This window comes from Sphaerodactylus townsendi, linkage group LG06 (assembly GCF_021028975.2).
Source record: "Sphaerodactylus townsendi isolate TG3544 linkage group LG06, MPM_Stown_v2.3, whole genome shotgun sequence".
Taxonomy (NCBI): Eukaryota; Metazoa; Chordata; class Lepidosauria; order Squamata; family Sphaerodactylidae; genus Sphaerodactylus; species Sphaerodactylus townsendi.
Window position 1 is genome coordinate 117,712,845 of NC_059430.1, and position 26,275 is coordinate 117,739,119.

Consider the following 26,275-nt stretch of genomic DNA (forward strand, 5'->3'; position numbering starts at 1 on the left):
AATTGTAGTTCATGAACATCTGGAGAGCCGCAGGTTGCAGATCCCTGTGCTAGAACATGACCATGCAGCCCGGAAACCACACAGCACCCCAATTTAACAACTGGTTGTTTACAAGCACCATTTTAACAACCGGTTCTGCCAAAGTGGTGTGAACCTGCTGAATCCCACTGCTGGTGATGGTTCTCATATGGTAAGAACAGCAGAAATCAGAGGCTTAGTAGTCCAGCAAACATCTACCCTCCAACATTTTTGCTGGGGAATACGCAGTGTGTGGGAATAGCTGTATGTGGCCCCTTCCGCACATGCAGAATAATTCACTTTCAATCCACTTTCAGTGCACTTTGCAGCTGGATTTTACTGGGCGGAATAGCAAAATCCACTTGCAAATAGTAGTGAAAGTGGATTGAAAGTGCATTATTCTGCACGTGCGGCAGAGGCCTGTGACTGGGCTGGTAACAGCCTACCTGGAGGTGGGGCACCTGCTTGAGCCTGGGGCTTCTGGCACGGTCTGCTGTCACAGGCTCCTGATGTGTGCACCTCCCCCGTCACCTGCCCAGGTGCCTTTTTGCTGCCCAGTTGCTTGCAAGCACATTCCCCACCCATGCCCCCAGCTTCCTAGCACTGATGGGAAATTGCAAGCGGGCAGCGCTCAGCTGCAGCGCCTCTGGTGGCCACAGCAGCTGCATGCACCAGTTGGTGCTGTCAGGGGAAAAGCATGAATGTAGTGCAGGTGGCTGCACATGCCAGCGGCATATTTATGGCATGTATGTATGGTGTATATGGTGCGTATGGTGTGTATGGTGCGCCCCTTGGATACCTGGCCTGGAGGCTGGTCCTCCTGCTGCCTTGCTGTTTGTTCAGGGTGGTGTGAGCCTCTCCCCAAAACTGAGCTTCTGATATCTGATGAGGCTAGCCTGGTGGGGGCGGAAGGAGCAGACAGGCATGGGGTTTGTCAGTGGTTGAGCAGTGCCGAGGGGCTGGATGTTGGACGCATGTAAGGCGAGGTGCGTGGACAGGTGTGGCTGTGGTGGGCAGGCAGGGATGGTGCCCACTTTCAAGTAGTGCCCAGGGCATGTGCCATACCTGTCCTACTTTAGATACGCCACTGGTGAGTGCAGGTAGTGGGGGTGAATTGTGAGAAGAGCAACGATTCACAGTCAGGTGGGAATGCACACTGGTTGATGCATAGAAAAGGAGATTTGTAGGCAGCAACGGGGCCCTGGACACTGTCTGCCCAGGGCCCCCCTAAATCTGGAACTGGCACTATTCATGCCTCCTACAAATGACCTCCATGACCCCAGCACTGGCCCCACAGCGTTTAATATTCCACCCATTTGTTCAGTGAGAAGCAAACATGCACTCATCTTCTTGTCTGATATCCAAACAGCAGATAGGCATGCAAACACTAGGGCATTTTTGGTGGGGGTTGGGGGGGGGTATGCTATTGACATTTGAATCTGTTTAGCATTATTTAATCACTGAGAAAACGTTTAAACTTTATGTTTCTGTGATCTCACAGTGACTTATGGTGGGGTTCCCTGCTGGGTACCTTCAGCTACGCTTCTCCAATCTTCTAACATTTCTGGCTATTGACCTGCTGGGAGCTCTTTTGGAATATGATTCATCTCCTTATTTTTGTGAAATTGCTGTGATCCATCCTAAAGTCTATAAACAAACAAAATGAAACAGCAATCAAATAGGAGAAATAGACTGACTGCTGCTTAGAGGATGGGTATTAAAAGGTCACAGAGCTGGTGTGGCGTAGGGGTTAAGGTAGTGGCGTATTTGCCTAGGGACAGGGGATACCCTCTGTCCCTGGGTGCCACTGATCTGGTCACGCGTGGGGTGCAAAATCGGCCCCCCATGTGACCAGGAAGAAGTCCTGTAGCCTGTACACTCCCACACACGCCAGCTGGGTGACCTTGGGCTAGTCACAGCTTCTCGGAGCTCTCTCAGCCCCACCTACCTCTCAGGGTGTTTGTTGTGAGGGGGGAAGGGCAAGGAGATTGTAAGCCCCTTTGAGTCTCCTGCAGGAGAGAAAGGGGGATATAAATCAATCCTCCTCCTCCTCCTCCTCCTCCTCCTCCTCCTCCTCCTCCTTCTTCTTCTTCTTCTTCTGGTGCCCTCGGCCCCACCCATGTAACAAAAGCTACTACTGATCATGTGCAGAGTGTAACAAAGAATATATATCTAATGCCTACGTGTGGGACTGCATGTAGCTCATGCCGGGTCTGTTTGACCAATAGGTATCAATTACCTGGTCACTGACTTCTGATCTCACTAACTAATTAGCATGCAACAATTAACTCCTTCATTGCTGGATTGTGTGACTGACACTTTCCAAATCCCAGCAGCTTGTTCTCCTCCCAGCTGCCGACTCCCCTCAAGCCCCTCCCCCTCCCCCAGTTTGCCTCTGGGTTATGGTGATGGACTAGAATTTGGGAGAATTGTGTTCAAATCCCCACTCGCACTATGGAATCTTGCTGGGTGACCTTGGGCCAGTCATACACTCTCGGCCCTCACCCTGGCTAATATTTCAATGGGAACCCTCCAAGGAATACCAGGGTTGTGACGCAGAGGCAGGCAATGACACCCCCCACCACGAATGTCTCTGGCCTGGAAAACCCTGCAGAGTTGCTGTAAGTCAGCTGCCTTTTTCTAGTCTTTTTAAAGGGCAATGTCTAAGGAGGGTGGAATTTGGGGAGGATGTGATGTCACCTCTGGGTGATGCTCTAAGCTTCCTCTTCTAATCTCTATAGACTTGGGGAAATTCCTAGAGTGTCACTATGTGCAGGTCATTCCCCCGCCCCAATCCTCAGTTTCTCAGGGATGGGAAATGAGGACTGGGAACTTGTAATTCACTACTTCAGGCTGGTAAATGGGAAACCTGATTTGAATTACTGCCTCGAAAGATGTGTCATTTGGTGGACGCAGGAGCACTCCTTCATAGAAAGTCCCCCTCCCTCAACTTTTCAGAAATGGAAACATGGACATCTGTGAGTACTTGGATGATTGGTCTAGGCCAGTGATGGCGAACCTTTGGCACTGCAGATGTTATGGACTACAATTCCCATCAGACCCTGCCAGCATGGCCAATTGGTCATGCTGGCAGGGGCTGATGGGAATTGTAGTCCATAACATCTGCAGTGCCAAAGGTTTGCAACCACTGGGGCTCATATCAATGATCACCACCTATGTTATGTTCCTGCTGCCTTGTTATCTTCTGATACCCTTGGCCCCGCCCATGTCATCATCGTCAAGGAAACCAGAGGACCCCCCAAGCCTTGTCCTCCTCCCAGCTGCCGACTCCCCCCAAGCCCCTCGCCCCTCCCCCAGTACACCCCTGAGTTAAGGTGATGGACTAGAATTTGGGAGAACTGAGTTCAAATCCCCACTCCCACTATGGAATCAGCGTCAAGTGATGCCTGGAGTCCTTCTAAAATTATATCTCCTGCAAATTATTTTGTCTGAATCTAGATTATGCCGAATTATTCTGGATCCAGCCTAGATCTGGTCACACACTTAAAAAAAAACCTAACATTGTCTGATAATAAAAATTCACGTGGTTCAAAAGAAGCCCTACCATCTGCAGTGTGTGAAATGGTAGACTATGGTCAAGAGCAGGGGTCTTCAAACTACGGCCCTCCAGATGTTCATGGACTACAATTCCCATCAGCCCCTGCCAGCATGGCCAATTGTAGTCAATGAACATCTGGAGGGCCATAGTTTGAAGACCCTTGGTCAAGAGGGTGCCTTAAGTTTTCATATGCATGCATAGAGATAAATGGGTATCGGAAACCCGATGCACCCCACATGTGCACATTCTTGGATATTCCACCTCTGCTGAGCAACTGGAGGGACCAAAGCTTCAAAATTAGCCTTTGTAGGGCAAGTGTACAAAGACAGAACATAAAAGTCACCCCTTCCCCTGCTTCAAATCCCCCCCCAATAAAAACAGGGACGATATAACGACTGCCACTGATGAGGAACGGTCCTCAGAAAACAAGAACAGTTGGAACGAACGCAGAAACAGTCTCTTTCATCGTTCTCAGGTGGCTCCTCCTAACAGGAAGACTTGGCAGGATACGGAACAGTAAATACGCCCACCACCATGGATCAGTGTGCCAAAGCATTATTCACCCAGGATCTGCAAAGTGCAGGCTCTGCTGTTCAGATGCCTGCTGCCAGGACCCAATCCACCGATTAGCATCGTCAGGGTTCTCGTCTGCTGGAAGCCATGCCTTGGGACCCTGAAACTTGTCTCTGTTGACCGCTTAAACTCTGAGGGTGCCCTAAGCGAAATACTGTTAAGAACATAACATAAGAAAGAGCCTGCTGGGTCAGACCAGAGTCCATCCAGTCCAGCACTCTGCTACTCGCAGTGGCCCACCAGGTGCCTTTGGAAGCTCACGTGCAGGATGTGAAAGCAATGGCCTTCTGCTGCTGCTGCTCCTGAGCACCTGGTCTGCTAAGGCATTTGCAATCTCAGATCAAGGAGGATCAAGATTGGTAGCCATAGATCGACTTCTCCTCCATAAATCTGTCCAAGCCCCTTTCAAAGCTATCCAGGTTAGTGGCCATCACCACCTCCTGTGGCAGCATATTCCAAACACCAATCATGCGTTGCGTGAAGAAATTTTTCCTTTTATTAGTCCTAATTCTTCCCCCCAGCATTTTCAATGAATGCCCCCTGGTTCTAGTATTGTGAGAAAGAGAGAAAAATTTCTCTCTGTCAACATTTTCTACCCCATGCATAATTTTATAGACTTCAATCATATCCCCCCTCAGACATCTCCTCTCCAAACTAAAGAGTCCCAAACACTGCAGCCTCTCCTCATAAGGAAGATGCTCCAATTCTTCAATCATCCTTGTTGCCCTTCTCTGCACTTTTTCTATCTCTTCGATATCCTTTTTGAGATGTGGCGACCAAAATTGAACACAGTACTCCAAGTGCGGTCGCACCACGGCTTTATATAAGGGCATGACAATCTTTGCAGTTTTATTATCAACTCCTTTCCTAATTATCCCCAGCACAGAGTTTGCCTTTTTCACAGCTGCCATGCATTGAGTTGACATTCCCATGGAACTATCAACTAAGACGCCCAAATCCCTTTCCTGGTCTGTGACTGATAGCACTGACCCTTGTAGCGTGTTTGTGTGGAGAAGGTGGATTTAATGGGAGTGGCTCTCCCATCCACTACAGATGTGGCGTCAGGGTAGCGTACAATGCCAAAGAGTTCACCTTCCACAGCGCCATTTTTCTCTAGGAGAGCTGATCTCTATCACCTGAAGATCAATTGTAATCATGGAAGATCTCTAGGCCTTACCTGGAGATTGGCAACCCAACTCAGAGAGGTGAACACCTGACTTGTCCCTCTGATGGCAGCAGTTTCCAGGTGGAAACACCTTGGCAATCATTCGCCCCACCACGCCTTGCCCACTTTCTGAAACATGGGCCAGGTGTGGCAATGGAGTACAGTGCTCAGAAGAACCACCTGTGGCTCCCGAGCCACGGGGTGAGTAGCTCTCTCCTCTGAATTTGAATCTTAAGCCGCACTTAGTTAGGTGAGATCCACCAAACGGCTCTCACAGCTGATGGTCATGTGTGCTCACATTCTTCTTTGTGGCATGTATTCAAGAGAGATCTGTGGCACTGGGCGTTTCCGCACTTGCCACAACCCCTATGCTGTAGCTGCTGTCCCAAGCGTCGTCCATTCTAAGCGTGCACCAGGAGCCCGACCCATGAGAGGTCATCAAAGGCACCCGCTTGGAAGGCGCCAGAGGTGGCCTGCGCTGAGGAAAGCAGCGTCAGCTGACTTCGTTGTTGCAGCCCTGTAGTGAGAGTGCGGGGACACGCTACTACGCCCTACAGTAGTCTTGCCAGCCCCTACTGGGTTAAGTGGAATCATTTTATGTGTGCTTGCAGTGTGCAATGCACACGAGCGATCCTCAGTGGCAGAGAGGTGCATCTCCTGGACGAATTCCCTCTATTCTGGAATGGTTTTCTAATAACCGGAGAAACACAGTTTGGGCATGTTCAGAAAAATTCTATCATTCCCCCCTGCCCCACGTCCTCCTGCTAAATAATGACTGTGTGTTCAGAGATCCAGATCTACACCTATCCTAAATCTGGATGCCCCCTCCCCACTTTGAAATGTGGTTGTTTATCTGGCAGAATGCTTCATTTCCATCTGTCTGCTTGTTTTGACTGTGCTAGAAATGTGTGTGTGTGTGTGTGTGTGTGTGTGTGTGTGTGTGTGTGTGTGTGTGTGTGTGTGTGTGTGTGTGTGTGTGTGTGTTTTGAGGGGAATGTATTGCAGTTATTCCTCCCCCACCCAAACTGGATCACTGGTGCTGATGCCAAGTTTCAGTCGGAGGCAGGGATTTCTAATCACGGGACCCATACTGTGGACTTAGTTCTTTGGATAGGTATTCTACCTGCTTCAGTTGGGATGGGGTGGGGGCATTCCATGAATGGGAAATAACAGCCTTAGCTGCTGATGTGTTGGAAATGTTTCTGCTGCATTATGTCGCACAAATAAGAAAGACAGAAAGACAGAAAGAAAGAAAGGTGGTGCTCCTATCCAGGTGTTCTGGCTACCACCAATCAGAGACATCTTTGAGGTTCAGGGCAAAGTTTGGATCCAGAATGTAGGGAAGAGCATAGAGACAGAAATTCTAGAGTAGAAATTTCTCCTTAGAAGGAGAAAAAGACGAGGAAAAAGAGTTTGGATTTATACCCCACTTTTCTCAACCATAAGGAGTCTCAAAGCAGCCTTCAAACGCCTTTCATCAGTCTCCCCACAGCAAAAACCTTGTGAGGTGGGTGGGGCTGAGAGAGTTCTGAGAGAACTGTAATGGCCCAAGATCACCCAGCAGGATTCACGTGGAGGAGCGGAGAAACGTACGTGGTTCACCAGATTAGAATCCACTTGCTCTTAACCACTACACTACCCCGGCTCTTTCTGGGAAATCCATGGAACTTTGCCTGATCTGACTGCTGGGTGTGGCCAGCCTTGATTGACTGTCAATTTTATAATTCAAAGGCATTGTCAAACCTATGGTGGGCCAGGAGATATTGAGGGCAGTGGAGTTTGGGGAGCATGTGATACCACTCCCTGGTGATGCTCTAGGAATTTCCCCTAATCTCTGTGGTAAAGACCATAGGAAATTCCTAGAATGTCACTATGGCGGCCATTTTTCTCCTGAAATTCTTAGAGGCGGAGTACCTGAACCAAAAGAGGGCAGCAGGGAAGGCTACCGACATACCTGTTTTGTGACATCTAAATATAATCCATCTCTTCTGCGAATGCTGTGAGGTGTGATTCACAGGATTAGACAGCCCTATGTAGGACACTTCACAAAATCTAGCCAGTGAATCCTTTTAGTAAATCATTGATTTCTTCCATATTCCCAGGATGCCAGGAGCTGGGGTTTAACAGTTACTAAATTAATAACAGCCCTATTGAGATTTGCCATCAGGTAGATTTGCTTTTTTGGTCCCTTTGTCTGAAATATGTACTAGGAGGGAAATTCTGAATCTGTATCCAAGGGAACCATCCTTGTGGCTCATGTTGAAGGAAAGACAGACGCCACACTGAGTAATCTTCCCCACAATTTTGACTTTCTTCTGCTGTTACTCCATCAAAGTTATTAACCCTCTGTGTGCCTGAGAAACTGTCTTCTATATTTCATCATGATTAAGTCCACTGTCGTGGCTTACTAAGAACTGACAGGTTCAAAGGAACAGGATCAGAGCTTACTGGGCGTCAAGGCCCAGTCTTGGAGGTTGGGGCAAGTAACTCAGTAGTCAAGAATGAAAGAAAAGTGGTAAAAGTGCTCTTAGGCGCAACTAGCAAAACAAGCAATGGCCACCTATGGAATTTATTTATGGCCAATCAGAAACTGCCACTCATGTGGAGGAGTAGGGAATCAAACCCGGTTTTCTAGATTAAATTCCACTGCTCTCAAACACCATGGCATACTGGCACTGCTCGTTTCCTCAGAGGCTTTGAAGTGTACAGTGGAACCTCAGTTTTCATTGCCTTTGGTTTTCATCAGTTTCGGTTTTCATCTATTTTTCCAGTGAAAAATTTGTCTCAGTTTTCATCGATTTGCCTCGGTTTTTGGACCACTCCCCACTTACCTCGTCTGAGTGCAACCCCGCAGCGACCCCTTGTAGAAAAGCCTCCGTGGCTTTTGACCACGGAGACATTTGTTCCCCACTCATTTTCCATTCAGGAAATAGCGCGGGGTTCCACATCAAGAGTCAAAGAGGCAATCGAGCGTTCTGATTGGCTGGCACGTGTGTGCGTCATTTACATGTGGGAGTTGCAGCCAGCCGAAGGCGGGGCTCCATTTTGAATGGCTGACCGGAAAATTTGGTTTGGATAAGCTGAACGCATTGTTTTGAGACGTCTGCACATGCTGACGTCACTACATGCTGACGTCACTACCCGTTGCAAATTGCTTGGGCAGAAAAACGAAAGTAAAAATCGGTTTCGGTTTACACCGTTTTCGGTTTACACTGTGCTCAGCGGCACTTTGCCAAGCTGCAAAACCGTGGAACTCGAGCAAAAAAGAGCAAAAAAGAGCAATGTTGGCACGTCTTGTTGTGCACACGTCTCAATTTCCAAGCACTTTCTGACGGGGACAACCTCCCTAAACAAAATGGCGGTTTCTGTTTCCTGATTGGCCAGAAGCTGCGCGTCAGAGCGAATCAGCCGCGCGTAAACAGCCGAAGTTCCCCACCCCACCGCAGCACCCACGGGGTTTTTGAAAATGTTGCTCTTTGCAGAGGACCTAATTTGCCGCGCAACAAGGAGGTGGGAGAGCGGCAAATTAAGGGCAGCTGCGCAGTGGGCGCTGGTGACGTGGGGAACGTCCATCCTCCTCGTGTCTTTTAAAGAGGTGACCCCGCAGCTTATAGTGAGTGGGGAGTGGCCCTTCATCGATTTGCAGTAAGGTGCAGGGGTTTGTGGAGAAAAATCACCCGGACAAAGCTGTTGCAGGCCGTGTCTGCAACTTGTTTAATGACAATGTCTTGCCGCATTTCAGACAAATCTTAAAGAGGCGTCAGAAACAGACCTCTTTGGACAGCTTTCTGGGGCGACATTGGTCCACTGGCTCTGAAGCTGGTCCTAGTGTTATTGTTTGTTACTGTTTTCAGCATTAAACCAGAGGTGGGATCCAGCAGGTTCTCACCAGTTTCCGAGAGTGGGTTACTAATTATTTGTGTGTGCTGAGAGGGGGTTACTAATTGAGTCTGCTTTTCCGTTAGAAATTCCATTAGGTCCAAAAATCGTAAAGTCCTGTTGTTTCCTACGTGGCTGGTTAGTGAAGGAAGAAAACGGGATAATTCTCCCTGTTGGGCTGTTTTAAAAACATGTTTTAGAAATATGGTAAAATTCCTTGTTTAAGGAAAGTATCCTTCTTTTGATTTCTAGAAACAAAATTAAGTATTTGAAAGTATTGACAGGCAGTCAATTAGAGGAGAAGTAGTTGTTTCTGTTGGCAGTAGACAATAGGACTTGCTATAATTAGTTTAAATTAGGGACAGAAAGATACCAGCTGGAAATTAGGAACTTTTTTTTTACAGTAAGAGTTTTTTACAGTAACAGAAAAATTATTAATGCTCCGCCCCAGAATGCCTGGCCACGCCCACATCGTGCCCCACCCAGCCCCATTGGCGCTACGCCACTGTTTGAATCCCACCACCATGGGAACCTGTTACTAAAATTTTTGGATCCCACCACTGCATTAAACGCGATATTTATTCACCAAAAATGTGTTTTTGGTTATGTTTTTTGGAGCGCCTAGAACAGATTAATTGGGTTTACATTGATTCCTATGGAGAGGTTTGCCTCAGTTTTCATCGGTTTCGGTTTTCATCGATTCTTTTCAGGCGGATTAGCAACGAAAACCGAGGTTCCACTGTACATCCGTAGTAGACATATTCATGCTTAACATTACAAGCTGGCACTCCGGAAGCACTGATGCAACAATTATTGCTCCAACAGCCCCTCAAAGCTCCTCCTCTGGAATGGCTGCTTGTGCTTCATCTGTCCTTTAATTTACTTTTGTATTTATTTAGTTTTAGCCCTCCCTCCAAAGAGCTTGAGTCTGGATCAGAAAACTGAAGGCAGGTAGAACTGGCACGGTGCCACGTTCTGAGTGGAATGGCTCTCTGCTGGACGCTTGAAGCAGCAGCGGTCCGTGCCTGATGGCCTGCTCAGTGTTTCTGTGCTTGCGAGCACCCGGGCATGCCCACGTTGGCATCCGTTCTGGCTGAGGCTCCCTTTGGAGGCGACTTCCCTCCTACGGGCAGCAGCTGTGCCCGCCCACAGCTGGCAAGAGGCCCAGGCTTGAGAATACCTCCAGCTCAAGGCCTAGGTTGACTTCCCCAAAAGAAAGAGCCCGGGCAAGCCTGCGGGAGGTGGCAAACGGCAGTAGTGCTAATTGCCGCCTGGAAAGGACCCGCGGTGGGAGGACTGAAGAGTCTGTCTCTCTCTCTTTTTCCTCCAGTTTCACAGCAATGAAAGGAACAGCTAACCAGGTGGGCTTGAATGGCAAATATCAAGCTGCTAGGAAATGCAGGACTTCACAGCAGAGGAGAGCAGTGTGGGCTAGCATCTAGGGAAAATGTAGCCCGGTGCAATATCTGAGGGTCCCCACCCCCTGTATGGGCGACCACCCTCCCTCATCACGACCAAACAACTTTTTTTTTGCACCAGGTCCAGAGGTGGGATCCAGCAGGTTCTCACAGGTTCCCGAGAGTAGGTTACTAATTATTTGTGTGTGCCGAGAGGGGGTTACTAATTGGTGATTTTGCCACGTGATTTTTGCCTTAGTTACGCCCTTCCCCTCAGCAGTAGCGCGCAGAACTTGAAGCAGGCTAGCAGGAGGTGCACCAGCATTTCCCGCCCAAGGACTGGCGCAGTGGCTGTGTACTTGCCACAGCCCCGCACAGGAATGCCCCGCCCCCAGAATGCCTGGCCACGCTCTCGTCGTGCCCCGCCCAGCCCCATTGGCGCTACGCCACAGTTTGAATCCCACCACCATGGGAACCTGTTACTAAAATTTTTGGATCCCACCACTGACCAGGCCATCTCCTTTGGGGAGAAGGAAGAGAGAGTGGGGGCGATTTTCTGCCCCCCATGTGACTAAATGGCCGTAGCCTGGGGACATTTGACCCCATATGTCCCTCTGGGCAGTACGCCCAGGGGCATAGTCACCAACAAATGGAACATAGTTGTCCCAGCAGGTATATTTTTTCGCAGTTAAATTTTTGTTTATTTCTTTTACACATTCATTTCTTTTATACATATAAAGAAAACATATGGAAAAAAAGAAAAGGGAAAAACCCCCAAATGTAATCTCCCCCACTATAATAATAATAGTAAACCCACACACACATTTCAATACTTTCCTGCATACATATATGATAATTTCCTCTGCTTTTAGTCCTTCTTATAAAACTATTTTAGCCGAATCCGCTGTTTTCATTTAAATCTCAAACCCTGCCATTATTTCTCTATTTGGATATGTTTTCACTAGCTAGTCCCCAAAGGCTTTCCAATCTTTAAGGAAATTGTCCATAATCTTGTCTCTTATAAACACTATCAGCCTGGCCATCTCTGCATATTCTGAGACTTTTAAAATCCAGTCTTGTTTTGTTGGATATTTTATTCCCCCTCCATTTGTATGCATACAAAATCTTTGCTGCGGTAGCCATGTACATAAAAAAGTGTTCTGTATTGATCTGGGATATCCTCCCCCATCAACCCCAACAAGAATGCCTCGGAACGTGTATTTTGATGAGATGGGTTGCACTCTTCTTCAACATGATGCCTACAAGTCATACCATTTTTATAGTATGCAGCAGTGGCGTAGGAGGTTAAGAGCTCATGTAGCTAATCTGGAGGAACCGGGTTTGATTCCCCGCTCTGCCGCCTGAGCTGTGGAGGCTTATCTGGGGAATTCAGATTAGCCTGTGCACTCCCACACAGGCCAGCTGGGTGACCTTGGGCTAGTCACAGCTTCTCGGAGCTCTCTCAGCCCCACCTACCTCACAGGGTGTTTGTTGTGAGGGGGGGAAGGGCAAGGAGATTGTCAGCCCCTTTGAGTCTCCTGCAGGAGAGAAAGGGGGGGGATATAAATCCAAACTCTTCTTCTTCATCATCATCAAAACAACCCAGTGAGGTGGGTTAGGATGAGAGAGAGAGAGAGAGAGAGAGAGAGAGAGAGAGAGAGAGAGAAGCTTGACCACCCAATGAACCATCCACTAATGATTTCGATATTTATATCCTGTGTGGTTCAGTGGTTAAGAGCAGTGGATTTTGTTCTGGAGAACTTGGTTTTGATCCCCCACTCCTCCATATGAGCAGCAGACTCTGATCTGGTGAGCTGGATTTGTTTCCCTGCTCCTCCACATGAAGCCTCCACATGAAGCCTGCTCGCAAGGTGTCTGTTGTGGGGAGGGGAAGGGAAAGGAGCTAGTAAGCTGCTTGGAGACTCCTTAAAGGTTGAGAAAAGGAGGGGCTTTTTCTTTGCCCCAGTGGAGATTTAAAGTGACTGATGAGCTCATTTCCCCCCTCCTCCCTTTTATGCTCACAACAACCCAGTGAAGTTGGATAGGCTTAGAAAAAGGGTTTGACTGGGACTAAAAGCGAGTCTTCGTGGCAGAATGGGGATCTGAACGTGGGGGCTCCCAGATCCCACTCTAACCACTACTTCACACTGTCCAAAGGAACAAAGCTGATGGTCCCACTGAATCCTGGGGGGTTTGAATGCAGCCTGTGGACCGATGGGTGCAGCAGTGTAGGAGTTATATTTTCCATATCCATTCCATATTTTCCATATCCATTCCATATTTTCCATATCCATTCCAACTGGACAGTATCTTGAAGGTGCTTTTCTTTCCCGGCCTTTCCGTCCTTCAGCTTCTGTATTTCACTACAATAGCTGATATGAAAAAGCAGTTCGTGCTCAGAGCAACGCCTGGAAACGGCAGCTCTGGAATGGCACCGCCTGGTAGTGCTGCTCGAGGAAAGGTCACGGAACAAAGCGGATTGTCCAGCCCTGGATCAGCCTATCCCCCGCCGAGCTGCTCTTGTGTTCTGACATTAGAGAGGAAAGCAGAGAGCAAATCTGATGTCAGGGACAGCTCGGTTGAAGAGGTGAAATATGTTTCCCCCTGCCCCCCCCCCCAAATAACTCCCAACCTAGCTTTTCCAATTCCAGTCCTTTTGCCTTCTGAAATCTGACTGCAGGGGATATGGAAACCGAAGCTGCATCGGCTGGACGTTTTCTCGGCCCGTGAACCGTCCAGTCTGTGGTTGGTTCTCCCTTTCCTCCAAGGGACTCCTGGCATGCATCTCCCTTCCTCCCTGAATCCTTACAACAACCTTGTGAGGAAGGTTAGTTAGAGTGTATGACTGGCTGAGGGTCACTGAGCAAGATGTGTGGCAGAGGGGGGGAATTTGAACATGGGCCTCCTAGGCTGTACTCTGGCCCTTTAACCCCTACACCACACTGTCTCACACACAAGGTAGCCGTCTCAGGGTTGGGAAATTCTTAGAGATCAGAGCCATAGTGAGAGGGAACTGTGCCCTGGGCACATGTGTGCCCTGCACCCCTGACAAGCCCCCATCCTCTGCCATGCCCGGGAATGCCCGAGGATGCCCCGGAACGCCCACGCCCCTGCACTAGCGCGCACCCGGTGCAAGATGCCCCCTGTCCCCTAGGCGCTATGCCACTGCTAGAGATTCAGAGATAGAACTTGGAGAGGGCAGGGTGGGTGGGTGGGGAATCCCAGTGGGGTTTAATGTCGTATAATCCATCCTCCAAAGTGATCCTTTTATCCAGGAGAACTGACCTGTGTTGTTTGAGGATCAGTTCTCATTCCGGGACATTTCCAGGCCCCACCCGGAGGTTAGCAATTCTATCACCCAGGAGGGTGCTGTAAACCAAACCGAGTCATTGGTCATTTATGCATTTGTAGTCTGCTTCACAGTGAGCGTACATTCCCTTCGAGTCAGATTCTCAGGTAGACAAGGTTACCTGCTCTTCAGAACTCACGGCTCTCGCAGTTTTGACTCAATACAACAACCTTTATTAGGCATATTAAAATAGGCTCCAGAGCATTACAGTTTGGACTCTCTGCATGGTTTCCGAAACTGCGAAAGTGTGACTTTTTGTCTCACTGTGCAGGGAATGCGAAGAAGTCCAGTCTGTGTTTGCCTTCCTTCCGGTTTTCTGCTCCTCCCCACCTTCCCCATCCACACAGGAGTAGTTCTGCTGGCATTTCAAGGAGATCAGGAAGCTTCTCTTTTTTTCAAAAAAAAAAGTTAGGGTCCATTGCAGGAGCAATAGAGCATTGAAAGCTCTCCCCCCAATAAAGAAGGAGGCAGCCTTCCCAAATGGAGGTTGCAAGCATGGGCAAAATGGCGGCTCGGCAGGAATCAGTGGAGCACTTCCTTGCATGTAAACGAAGAAACGTGGGGAGACGCCCCTGCAGACCAAACAGCTTCAGGTTAGCTAGTAAATGCATCAATGGCCACTGATTTTTTGGACCTAATAATTGGCTTGGTTCAGGCTTAACATGAAACTCTAGTTTATTTTAACCATTTTCGAAATCAGGATTCTGCTCACCAGCATGACTCAAATTCTGGCTCTTCCCAACCAATAATGGTTTTGTTCCTTCTCTCTGCTGTCGCTGATGGCATCGCCACAGGCTGAGTCAAGATGGAGCCAGAAGGCCTCCGTTCTGACATCGCACGAGAAACCATAGTTACCCAGAGGTGGGATCCAGCAGGTTCTCACAGGTTCCCGAGAGTAGGTTACTAATGATTTGTGTGTGCCGAGAGGGGGTTACTAATTGGTGATTTTGCCACGTGATTTTGGCCTTAGTTACGCCCTCCTCTCAGCAGTAGCGTGCAGAACTTGAAGCAGTCTAGCAGGAGATGCACCAGCATGCGTGGCAGCCTGCACCTGCGTGCATTCGTTTCCCGCCAAGGACCGGCGCAGCGGCTGCATCCTTGCCACAGCCCCGCCCAGGAATGCCCCGCCCCTGGAATGCCCGACCACTCCCCCGTTGTGCCCTGCCCAGCCCCATTGGCGCTACGCCACAGTTTGAATCCCACCACCATGGGAACCTGTTACTAAAATATTTGGATCCCACCACTGGTTACGACTGATTGCAGTTAATAAACTGCCTTTAGATGGCAGTTTCTCCTCCTACGACAGACCTACTTTGACAACTTTAGTGAGGCTCAGGGGGGAAGATTAGGATCTGAGATCCTCAGGTGTAAATCCCCACTCTCCCATGGAAAGCTTGAGCTAATCGCTCTCTCTGACTATCCTACCTCGCAGAATTGTTGCTGCGAGGAAAAAATGGAGGCAGCGAGAATGATGCTGTAAGGCAGAGAGACCCTTTCTGCACAACTCACTGAAAACATTTACAAACACATTTTCAGTCCCTCCTGTTTGTCCACATTCAACCCCTCAAAATGATTCCTGGCTGCCATTTTGTGATTTTTCCAGGTTTTTTTAAAAAATTCTTGGTGGATTTGATGCTTCAATGCTTTGTGCTGCAAATCTGCCAACCGAGGCTTCTTAGATTTCATCCTCCCAAATTAAAACGAACAAGCAAGCAGAACTGATGAAAATAAACAGGCGAGAGGGAACAGAGCAAGCTCAGAAAATGGCACAACAGAGGACGTCCAGGGACTGCAGAGAGGCATGGGAAACGTTTTAAAGAGATCACGCAGCAAGTCAAAACGTTTCGAAAACGTTTCGGCAACAGAATCACTATTCTTGAGGATGCATTTAAGATACGGTGACCAGCTGTCCCGATTTTCGCGGGACACTCACGCTTTTGCGTAGAGTGTCCCGCGTCCCGCTGGGCTTATGCCATTGTCCCGATTAGGGACAATGGCCCGCAGCAGCACACTGCCTTTTGTGCAGCGGTCCCTGGTCAGGAAACAGGGAAGTGCCCCAGAAGGCACTGCGGCTGCCACAGTGCCTTCTGGGGCGCTTCCCTGTTTCCTGACTGGGGAGCGCCGCCGCAAAAGGCAGTGTGCTGCTGCGGGTGCACGCACGCGCACGCCCCGCTTTTTAATAAGAAAAATCTGGTCACTTTAATTTAAGATGTTTTCATGCTGGAAATTGGCGGGTAAAAACTTTGGGGGAACTCCTCGAAGGAAACATTTTATTTCCTGCCTCACAACATTTTAAAGTGTCTGTACAGAAAGGGCCACTTAGGGTCTTCATTGGTGAGAAGAGCTGGGTATAAACATCTCAGTGAACAAGTGAGTCCCGTGACCTGCATTCAGACAACCACAGAAACCAAGGCTAGTTTAATTAAATCAGAGGCTCATTCCGCACATGCAGAATAATGCACTTTCAAACTGCTTTCAGTGCTCTTTGAAGCTGTGCGGAATAGCAAAATCCACTTGCAAACAGTTGTGAAAGTGGTTTGAAAATGCATTATTTTGCGTGTGCGGAAGGGGCCAGAGTTTCATGCAGCATCTGAACAGAGTGATAGTCTACTGTGATTAGCAGCAGCTCATCAAGTTTCCTAGAAAACTCTTTCCCAATATTGTTTTTTTTTTAAAATCCATGAATTGGAAATGCCAGGAATTGAACCCAGCTTCTTCTGAATGCAATGGTCTCCTAGCAAGTCACAGTCCCTCCCTGTTTGCCTTCCCGATAAACTTTGGGAAAGCGGCGCAGGCTCTAAAAATATCGCCATACTTTAAAGATACATCGAAGTAAACAGACGCCCGATGTGTTTGCATCCAAATGGCTTTCCGCTCATTACGTTTTTAAGAGCCGGCATATGGCGAGACAGTTTGTCATGTTTTCAAATTGTTATAATGCAGCGTCCCTGTATTGTGAGGAGAAAAAGAACATTTCTGAAGTTCTTAAATAATTTCTACAGCCTTCAAAAAAACGGGCAATTTGTCATCGTGTTACCCTGGCGACACCGTTGATGTCAGAAGAAGACTTGGCTGTCAGTGATGCCACTTGGGAGAGCCACGAGCAATCGGCTTGAAGGGCAACTAGAAAGCATCTTCTGAAGGTCAATGGGATAAATGGGGAGAGGGAAATTGGCCTGAACCATACATTTGGACTTTCTGCGTGAGCCATTTGGATTTGGTGAGCAATCTTATTTCCACAGTTTCAAAACTCTATACACAAGAGCAAATTTCTTGGATCCTTTTTGGGCAAGAGCTGGCCTGCATAATTTGGGGCTTATGAATGCCATTGTGCTTTATAGCCTGCCAGATGTTGGCAATCTCTGTCTTTTTGCATTTCCCAGTTTTTAACTGCCACCCCCCACCCCCAGGAGATTGGTGGAATCTTGTGGCCAAAATTCCAAACTCGTTTGCTGCACTTCACTTGCCGGATCATGAAATGCACAGACCCCACCTCCCGTGGACACTGAAATCACCCGATGAGGCCCTGCTATGGGCACCATCAAAGGAATTCAACAGATCCATGGAGAAGAGGTCCAATGTGATAAATGGAAATTTCTATGTCCAGAGACAGTTGACCAGTTTAATACCTTATCTCACAGAAAGATAGAACTTCAATATTGAATTAATCCGCAGCCTTTTCCTGGACCTTCTTTGTATGGAAAGAAGGAGGTACCCATCTTAGTGGACCAGGAAAAAATACAAAATTGGAAGATCTGATATTTCAAAAACCAATAAGTGGAGAAGAATCCCTAGGTGACCTCAAGCAGAATGAAGTTTAAATCGATGTGATAGCCCAAGGGATTCCAGAGATACAGGTGTTTTTACCTATGGCAGCCATTTTGGAAAAATCAGGGGGTTTGAATTCCAAAAAAACATTAGTGGGGGAAAAATCCTTGGGGGTCACTAACCATAATGCAGTTCAAACCATTGTGATTCCAGAGATACAGGTGGTTTTATCCATTTTAGCATCAGGACTTGTTTTCCACAGCGGAAGTACACTACTTTCGCTTCCTTTGAACAACACAGAACCACATTTTTATCATTTGGTGGGACAGAGGCAGGCAACATTGGGGGAAACTTTGGCCTCCCCTCTATGCCCTGTTCACTGGCTCTCTGGGCCAACTGGCTGGCTACTGTATGAAACAGTATACTGAATCATTCTTCTGACTTAGAAGGGCACATGAGATGATAAGTGTCCAAGTGGATGAAAGGGCCTTTTCAGTGGTGGCACTGTGATTATGGAATGCCTTCTTCCTTGGGTTGCCAACCTCCAGGTAGGGCCTGGAGCTCTCATAAAATTTGAACTGATCTCCAGACTTCAGAGATCTGTTCCCTTGGACAAAATGGCACAATTTGGAGGATGGCCACTATGGTATCACAGCTCTACCCAAATTATACCTTCCCCAGGCTACACCCTCTAATCTTCAGAAATTTCACAACACAGAATAGGTAACCCTACTTCCCTCCTCCTGTGGGCACAGTTGGGTCCTTCCCTCTTGACTTTCAGGAAGGTAATGGAAACCTTTGTTTCTCCCATGCCCTTGTGTTGGTTGGGCTGCTGGACATTGATTTGGATATTAATGTGTGCTAAGGGTGTTCTTTTGGGGCTGCTATTTTGTACTGGCCATGATACTGATGATTGTTCAGTATACTATTTCTTGCTTTTATACTGGTTGCAAGGTTGAATCTATTCTACACACTGAGGCCCCTTCCGAACATGCAGAATAATGCACTTTGCAGCTGGATTTTACTGTGCGGAATAGCAAAATCCACTTGCTAACAATTGTGAAAGTGGATTGAAAGTGCATTATTCTGCAGGTGCGGAAGGGGCCTCTGGGAGCACCTGAGAAGAAAAATGGGTTAAAAATTTTTTCAAGAACTCATAAGAAATAATTCCAGTAGCCAAATAAGGTACTATTAGCCTGTTTCTCCAATATTAGGTGCAAATTTGGAACAGTGGCAGTGAGTAATGAGCATAAACCTCCTAATTTCATGTAAATGTCATCACGTTTCTATGCCATCTAGTGGTAGTAAATGCCTATTTGAAGCGTTACCAGTTAACAGTTACCAGTGTTACCAGTTACTAGTTAACAGTCTGGCCTGAACCCAGTCAGTTTAGATGGGAGTAGCTATGCCTAGGGTTAAACTGTTAGAATCCTAGGATTGGAAGAGATGATCTAGTCCAATCTGCTACCCAATTCAAGAAATTAAAAAACTATAGCATCTCTGAGAGATGATTATCTAACCTCTGACTGAAAACCTGTAGTCCCAGGCAACCTTCTTCCAGGCAATTGGTCCCTTTATCAAATTTCAAAAGAAGCATTTATTTATTTACCTTCTGGAAAATTCATGTTCCTTTTTTATTGTTTTGATACCATGTTTTATTGATTTATGCACGCATATTTTTGATTTAGGGTTTTGTAAGCTACTCTGAACAGCAGGAGTAGCAGGATTAAATCTTTTGTACAAATAAAGATGTCTCTGAATGAATAATACAGATGTATGAAACAGAAATCTGGGGTGTGTGGGGGTGCAGCTTAGAAACAAAGAAGATTTATCCCAGCCTAAGTCAGTCCTCACTTCTTCTGAGGCACCAGACAGTATACCTGTCCCCCACAGGTAAATGTTTTGTGCATCTGATCAAGGCAAAGTGGTTCATGAAATCCTATGCCTAAATAAAATATGTTTTTAAGATTCTCCCTCCCTCCAAGACGCCAGTTTTATTTTCCTTCTAGGCTACCCATCTAAAATTATCCATAGTACAACTCTGGCTTTCAAACATAATATTTGTGCAGAATTTCAGAACACACTGTATCTTTGGTGAGCTGTTTAATCGAATGACCAAAGTGAGAAATTCTGTCATTAGAATGCAAGTTAACACTCCAGGATTAAGTACTGTAGCCTCCAACATGATCACAATGATGATGATGATGATATTATTATAATATCAGCACAAATATGATGCCAATACGTTACAATCAGAGGTGGGATCCAGCAGGTTCTCACAGGTTCCCGAGAGTAGGTTACTAATTATTTGTGTGTGCCGAGAGGGGGTTACTAATTGGTGATTTTGCCCCATGATTTTTGCCTTAGTTATGCCCCTCCTCTCAGCAGTAGCGTGCAGAACTTGAAGCAGTCTAGCAGGAGGTGCATCGGCGTGCGTGGCAGCCTGCGCCTGCGTGCATTTGTTTCCTGCCCAAGGACCGGCGCAGCGGCTGCGTCCTTGCCACAGTCCCGCCCAGGAATGCCCCGCCCTCGGAATGCCCGCCCACGCCCTTGTTGTGCCCCGGCCAGCCCCATTGGCGCTATGCCACAGTTTGAATCCCACCACCATGGGAACCTGTTACTAAAATTTTTGAATCCCACCACTGATTACAATGTAATAGGCTTCTGGGTGAGGCTCGAGTTGTAATGAAAGGCCAACAACAACCTGCTAAAGAACTGGCAGCTGTGATATTAAACGGAATATAATAATCATCATCAACATCCTCAGACGATGCAAAGTGAGATTGTGCAAGGAAGCTGACAAAACTGTAGATCATGTACTCAGCTGCTGCAGAAAGATCGCCCAGACTGACTACAAACAGAGGCACAACTCAGTGGCCAAGATGATCCACTGGAATTTATGGAAGTGTTACAACATCAGAACGGCTAAAAACTGGTGGGGACATTGTCCAGAGAAAGTAATGGAAACTAAGAAGGTCAAGATCCTGTGGGACTTTTGAATCCAAATGGACAAAGTATTGGCACATAATACACCAGACATCACAGTGATCGAGGACAAGAAAGTGACCATTGTCGACATAGCAGTACCTGATAACAGCAGGGTCACTGAAAAATAACATGAGTAGGTCACTAAATACCACAATTTGAAAATTGAGATTCAGAGAAGAAGAAGAGTTCTTTCTCTCATGTAAGGAGACTCAAAGGGGCTCACAATCTCCTTTCCCTTCCCCCTCCCACACAACAAACACCCTGGGAGGTGGGTGGGGCTGGGAGAGTTCCGAAGAACTGTGACTGGTCCAAGATTACCCAGCTGGCATGTGTTGGAGTGAACAAGCTAATCTGGTTCACCAGATAAGCCTCCACAGCTCAAGTGCCAGAGTGGGGATTCCTCATATTAGAGTGCACCTGATCTTAACCACTACACCGCACTGACTATGGCACAAACCAGCTGAGGTTGTCCCAGTGGAGATCAGCACCCTAGGTGCCATTCCAAAAACACTAGGGCAGCACTTGAAACATCCTCAAATCAACAAAATCAATATCTGTCAGATTCAGAAGGCAGCCCTGCTGGGATCTGCACAAATACTACGCTGATATATTACAACGTCCTAGGCCTCTGGGTGAGGCTCGAATTGTAATGAAAGGCCAACAGCCGGCTAAAGAACTGGTAGCTGTGATATTAAACAGAATTAAATAACAACAATAACAGCCCAGACAACAATGACAACAATAATATCCCAAACAACCAACAGGAGTATAGAAAAAAAATGTGATTAAAATGAGGACCGAAAGCTAGCACCATAAAGCATTACATGGCCAAAGACCTGGCTGTGGTTAGCAACTGGAACTCTGAAAATGGTAACCGAATCACTGATTTTAACTGCTCAAGAGCAGGCCATTAGGACAAATACAATCGAGGCCATAATTGAAAAATCTTCAGCATAATTGAAAAATCTTCAGGAGCAGCAGTGGCATAGGAGGTTAAGAGCTCGTGTATCTAATCTGGAGGAACCGGGTTTGATTCCCCACTCTGCCGCCTGAGCTGTGGAGGCTTATCTGGGGAATTCAGATTAGCCTGTGCACTCCCACACAGGCCAGCTGGGTGACCTTGGGCTAGTCACAGCTTCTCGGAGCTCTCTCAGCCCCACCTACCTCACAGGGTGTTTGTTGTGAGGGGGGAAGGGAAAGGAGATTGTCAGCCCCTTTGAGTCTCCTGCAGGAGAGAAAGGGGGGATATAAATCCAAAACTCTTCTTCTTCTTCTTCTTCAGACGATGCAAAGTGCAGATTATGCAAGGAAGCCGACTAAACTTAGATTATGTTATTTAGCTGCTGCAAAAAGATTGGCCAGGCTGAGTACAAACAGAAGCACAACTCAGTGGCCAAAATGATTCACTGGAGCTTCTGTAAAAATTACAACATTAGGACATTGTGGTGGGAACGTTGTCCAGAGAAAGTTACGGAAAATGAGAATGACAAGATCTTGTGGGACTTCTGAATCCAAACGAACAAAGTATTGGTGCATAATACACCAGACATTTACAGCGATTTAGGACAAGAAAGTGACCAATCGTTGACATAGTGGTATCTGGTGACAGTAGGGTCATTGAAAAAGAATATAAGAAGGTCACTAAATACACAATTGGAAAATTGAGATTCTGCGACTGTGGCACAGACCAGCTGAGCCGTCCCAGTGGTAATTGGCATGCTGGGTGCCATTCTGAGAACACTAGGACGGCACTTAAAAAAATCTCCAAACCAACAAAACCACCATCTACACGAATACTATGCCGATATATTACAATGTCCCAAGCCTCTGGGTGAGGCTTGAATTGTAACGAAAAGTCAACAACCAGCTAAAGAAGTGGCACCCAGTATGGTATTACAAATAAAAATAATAATAGACAATCGAGATTCAGAATCATCAACATCTGTCAGGTTCAAAAGGCAGCCTTGCTAGGATCCGCAAAAATACTACACCAATACATTGCAATGTCCTCTGGGTGCGGCTCGAATTGTTACAACTAGAAAAAGGTCAACAACCAGCTACAGAACTGGCAGCTGTGATAGGAAACAAAATTAAATAATAGAAAATCGAGATTCGGTGATTATGGCACAAACCAGCTGAGGTCGTCCCAGTGGTAATCGGCACCCTGGGCACCATTCCAAAAACACTAGGGCCGCACTTGAAACATCTTCAGATTGACCAAACCACCATTTGTCAGATTCAAAAGGCAGACCTACTAGGATCTACATGAATACTACACCGATACATTTCAATGTCCCAGGCCTCTGGAAGAGGTTCAAATGGTAACAAAAGGCCAATAACTAGCTAAAGAACTGGCAGCGGTGAGATTGAACAAATTAAAATAATAATAGAATAGAAGTCAAGAGATTATGTCACAGTTGTGGTCCAGTGATTATTGGCACACTGGGTGCCATATCAAAAAACCTTGGACAGCACTGAAACCGTGTACACATTGCTAAACTCTCCATCTGTCAATTACATAAGGCCGCATTGCTTGGATCCGCATGTATACTGTGCTGACACATAATGACATCCTAGGTTCTTGGAAAGAACCCAATGCGTTTGAAGGTTGACAACAGCTAAAGATCTGGTACCTGTGATTTCATAAAATAGCAATAACAACTGAGGAGGAAGAAGAAGAGTTTGGATTTATATCCCCCCCTTTCTCTCCTGCAGGAGACTCAAAGGGGCTTATAATCTCCTTGCCCTTCCTCCCTCACAACAAACACCCTGAGAGCTCCGAGAAGCTGTGACTAGCCCAAGGTCACCCCAGCTGGCGTGTGTGGGAGTGTACAGGCTGATCTGAATTCCCCAGATAAGGCTCCACAGCTCAGGCGGCAGAGCTGGGAATCAAACCCGGTTCCTCCAGATTAGATACAAACCCGGTTCCCCCAGATTAGATACACGAACTCTTAACCTCCTACGCCACTGCTGCTCCCATGATACAGAGTAGAAAACTGCAGTACTGCAGTCCAAGCTCTGGTCACAACCTGAGTCTGATCCTGATGGAAGTCAGTTTCAGGCAGCCAGGTCAAGACTGACTTAACCTTCCATCCTTCCAAGGTTGATAAAATGAGTACCCAGCTGAGGACGGCAATGGCAAACAACCTTGTAAACATAGCCTGCCTAGTAAACATCACAATGTGACATCAATCCAAGGGCCAGTAATGACCCAGTGCTTGCACAGGGAACTACTTTTAACTCTATCTAATAAAAATAATAATATTTCACAAGAGTGGGAAAGGTAAATAGGTAGAAATGGGGCACCTGTGACTGATGGAGCGACCACAGTTCCTCTTGACACCTGCTTTTAAAACTCAGGAAATTCCACTCGCACAAATTAAAATGTTTTCTTTTGCCTGTGTCGCCGCTGCCCCCTGCTGGATACATTAATATTTGCATTACCATATTAAAAATGTTCATTTCTTCGGAGGCTGGTTTTCATGCTGTATCCGGTCCCTGTCCAGAATTTCCACCCCAGATGCAATGCTGGGAAAAGGTTTAGGGTGCAACTTTCAAAGGGGCCAAAATCCATGGTCACTCATCAAACTTCCATGCCAGAGAAGGGATTCAAACTTGGGCCTTTCAGATGCTACTCTGAGACTCTAACCACTACACCATGCTTAGCACATGATTTCTTTATATTATTTTAAAAAATTGTATGTTGCCCCCTCTCCAAAGCCTTGCTCAAGACAGTTTTTGTATCCTACCTTTTCTTCAGCAGATATTTTAGCTTTGCCCCTATCCTTGTTATCTGCAAAAGAACCCTGCAAGGTAGGCTAGATTGGGCAAAAGCAAGTGGCCCAGGTATACATAGTATCCTTCCACACCCTGATTCCAATTTTGCATCGGGATTAGACAGGAGTTGCAGGCGCCCTTCCTTAAGCCACATGCACCCACACAAAAACCCCTTTTCCTTTCAAAGCCAGGAAAAGATCTTAGGGGTGGAGATTCTCGCTCTGTTGCCTAAGGTTGATTCCAGATTGCTTCCTGATCCTGCTTCGAGATTACATTCATGCCACAGATAATCAGAAAATAAAGCTAGATCCTTTGCATTCCCCAGAAGGCAGTCAAGCAAGTAGGAAAAGAGCACTCACCGAGAGGTTCTTGTGTATGTGTGAGGAATCCCTGATGCTTCGTCCAGCAAATAGGTCCCGGCTAGCTAGAGAAGACCTTCAGACTCAGCAAAGGGTACCAGGGGATGCCAGCCCCAGAGGCCTGCTAAACCCAAGGCAGAGGGAGAAAGACAATCTCAGCACAATGGGCTTCTCTGTGCTCCCCGGCATCAGAAAGAGCAACGGGGAGATATCTGGATGAAATGATGCTCAGACGTGCCAAGTGAGGAGGTTTTGCTTAAGTATGGATGGAGGGCGGGGAGGAGCCAGGAAGAAACAGAGGAAAGGGGGGGATTGAGGAAGTAAACAGAGCTCCAAGAGAGGGTTGCACCCTTTTTAAGAGGCAGGAGAGTCGACATTGTATAATGGTTAGAGTGCCATTTAGAATTGGGGAGATGCAGGTTCGAATCACCAGTCTCCCAGGGTAGTTCACTGGAGGACTCTGGGCCAGTCACTCTCTTTGAGGGTCACTTACCTCACAGGTTTTGGTGGGTGGCTGTATTGGTCTGAAACATCAGAAAGAAGTTTGAGTCCAGGGGCACTTTTAAGACCTCAAACCTTTTTTCTAGCTCACAGGGTTGTTGTAGTAAGGATAAAATGGAGGCGGTCTCCATTGGGAAAGAAAGAACGATTGTTTGACAGACTGAAAGCAGTAGGGATCAGCTGGGGTGGCAGAGTTTGGAAGGACTTAGTGGGAAATACAAAGTTGGTGGACTTAGTGGGAAATATGGGCTATATATCTGCCTACCCCCTCCCACCCAGGGTTTGTCCACTGGGGTTTGATCCCAGACGCCTTTTATTATTATTCATTTTTTGTAGGTTACTGCTGCTATAGTTTTAATAGTTTTAAGGTTTTGTATTGTTTTAATTGGGGCTATTCAATTTGTTTTATTGTCTTGTTATTTGCTGTTGTACACCGCCCTGAGCCCTTTGGGGGTAGGGCGGTTTATCAAATCGAATTAATAATAATAATAATAATAATAATAATAATAATAATAATAATAATAATAATAATAATAATAATAATAATAATAATAATAATAATAAGAAGAAGAAGAAGAAGAAGAAGAAGAAGAAGAATTCAAAGTTGGATATTCTCGAAGGTCTTGATGAACTGTCTGGGCCCTGCGGGACCTTAATGAGTTCTGCAGGGCCTGTAAGACTGAGCTTTTCCACCAGGCCTTCGGGGAGACCAGCTGCTGATGTGGGTGCCCATAACAAACAAACATGCTGTGTAACATTCTAGACCCACTGTCCCTCTCTTAAGAGGAGTTTTAATAGTCGGATGCCATCTATTTTTAAACTTAAATTTAAATCGGGTTCGATAAGCTGGGCTGCTGCATTTTAAGTCTTAATTTAATTTTATTTGTTTTATTGTCTGTTTAGTGTTGTACACCGCCCTGAGCCCTCTGGGGGAGGGCGGTA

The 26,275-nt window shown here is 46.9% G+C and overlaps 1 protein-coding gene across 7 annotated transcripts in view; it reads right to left on the reverse strand.

Annotated features, from left to right (window-relative positions):
* The window catches only part of MAG (myelin associated glycoprotein), an 87,795-nt gene that overhangs the window by 58,819 nt on the left and 2,701 nt on the right, over positions 1 to 26,275 (reverse strand). For 5 of the 7 annotated variants that reach the window (XM_048499982.1, XM_048499980.1, XM_048499988.1 and 2 more), the window contains exon 1: positions 24,833 to 25,034. The exons of 1 other annotated variant lie outside the window; for it this stretch is intronic. The gene's annotated coding sequence lies outside the window, so the exon portion shown is untranslated. Of the gene's footprint in view, positions 1 to 24,832; positions 25,035 to 26,275 lie in introns of those variants that run through there. One more of the 7 variants, XM_048499981.1, reaches the window with a different exon arrangement.